This window comes from Gracilinanus agilis, chromosome 1 (genome assembly GCF_016433145.1).
Source record: "Gracilinanus agilis isolate LMUSP501 chromosome 1, AgileGrace, whole genome shotgun sequence".
NCBI lineage: Eukaryota > Metazoa > Chordata > Mammalia > Didelphimorphia > Didelphidae > Gracilinanus > Gracilinanus agilis.
This window is the reverse complement of record NC_058130.1, coordinates 333,479,404-333,481,801: the sequence shown is the minus strand read 5'-3', so window position 1 is coordinate 333,481,801 and position 2,398 is coordinate 333,479,404.

The following is a 2,398-nucleotide window of genomic DNA, read 5'->3' as shown; positions in this document are numbered from 1 at the left end:
GAAGGAAGGAAGGAAGGAAGGAAGGAAGGAAGGAAGGAAGAAAGGAAGGAAGAAAGGAAGAAAGAACCCCAAATGGGGTCACAAAGAGTAGGACAAGACTGAAAAACAAAAATGTGCTGAGCACTGTGCAAAGGGTTTTACAAACATTATCTGTTAATAAATGGGAATAAGGTGACTCTCCCAAATAATTTACCACAGTCTTGCAACTGACTGAGAAGTAAAGAGAATCCAAGTTCCTGGTGTTTTTGTTTGCTGGTTAAAGAAACCATTTACTTGGCTGAACAAAAAGCAGATTTAAAGACTCTCCCCATAACAGGATGTCTCCTGTGCATATGAAGAGCATACAGAATTTCATGACAGCTGCAACCACAAATATAATTCTATTCAGCACTTCTCTAAGGCATAAACCCAAGAAGATGTGCTCACCAAAGTGCTTTGCCCTTTGTGTGTAGGCTCACTTGTGCAAAATTTAAGACTTAGGTTCTGTTGTTTGTAGATGATATTGCTTTGATTGCAGAGTCCTGGAATTTTAATAGGTCTCCTTGCTGATATCCAGTTATCAGATATCAGATATCAGAAGAGACTGGCAAAACAGTCCATTCTGGAACAACCTAGTGGGTAAAAATTACATTTTATTCAGATTATGATATGTAATTGGATGAGGCAGTCCATGGGGTTAGTTAGCCCATCAGTGCATAGATCTGACATAGGCACTGCCTATGAACTCAGAATTGAATAGATCACCCTGGACCATATGAGAGAAATCACATATCTTCTCAGTGATCTCAAGTTGATCCTGCTGCAAATGCCCTTGGCTTTAACAAAACTCTATTTTTCCACATTAGTATTTCTTTGATGATTCAGGATGCCCTTTTAATGATCTTGCCATCGTTTTGAACAGCAGTTATTCTTATACTCTATGCCTATAAATTACTGATTAGTAGCTTAGAGTTTATTACATTTTAATACTTGTGAATATATTTTTAGCTGCAGTTTCCTATCACTATACCATTGGTAAACTCTTTAAATACATTATAATATACTGACCAAGCACATACTTAAATATAGGCTTCATTTCTAAAATAAAATTTCTTTGAAAGGAAAAAATATTTATATACTGAAAAATAATTACATAAATACTTAGTGAATTTTTTATACTCCATTTCAAAGAAATTTCAAAAAATTTCAGAAATTTTATTATCACTTCTTTTTTCATCTTTATCACTTTCATTGTTTTTAAAATTTTTAATAATGTGATTATAGGTCACATTATGGTTTTATAAAAGTCAGATTTGTGGGGGGAGGGAAGTACAACCTTTGTATTCACACCAGCATGACAATTTCTTTCCTTTATTGTTAAAATAATGCTATATGTTATAATGCTGGTCTACAAGTAAAAGCTTTGCCTCGTCTTTGTAAATAAATTTAATTGTATAGCACATGTGGATATAAGCAAAAACCAAATAGCCTTTTGGGTTGGAAACAACATTGTTGCACAACAACAAGCTAAATGTCTAGCCATGAAATACTTGATATAATAGATAAAGAATGTAGATGAATTAATACAAATTATTGCCATATTATGGCGAGAAGCCCCACAAATTTAGAGCTTGTATTGATAGTATCTGCTTGTTATGCAAAGGACAGTGTATTTTCATTTTAGTGCTTTACCAATTACCTCTTAACTATTTTATTTTAGGCTTTCAATACATTTTGTTGAACTTCATAATTTCATGCAGGTTGGTTTTCGTAATTAAGTATATTTTGTAAAATTGGTGATTTGACTGTTTCCATAGTAGCCAACATGAAACCTAAGCATAATATTAGCATATCTCTCTATTATTATTCAAAGAAGCCCATTTGATAATATAGTTTTACTGACTCACATAATTTTGCTTCTCTCTTTTTTTGCCAGGGAGAATGATCTTTGGATAGGGAAGGATAGAACAAAAATGCTTAACAGGGAGTTGAAAAACAGGATAAATAAAGAGATATAGTAAGAGAGCACTCAACTGCCTTGGACTGGGTTAATCCATCCTATCTGGATGAACTGCATCCCAAAACACTGAATGAACTGGTCTATGTCATTGCTGAGCCCCTGGCAATGATCTCTGAAAGATTATGGAGAATGAGAATGCTATGGATGTATAGCATAGCTAGATTCCATTAAAGCCTTTGATAATGTTTTCATATTATTGTAATTCTTGTGTCAGAGCCTCTAGTCCTTTAGCTTCTTTACCTCCTTTCAGATAACCTCAGAACCTTGATTTTTGATACCTCCTTTATTCCTAAAGCATAAACTCCAGTGGATCCCAATTACCTTATGGATCCAATCAAACTCTCTGTATAACTTTAAAATCTGGTCCTCACTTGCCTGTCCAGCCTTATTACCTATCCC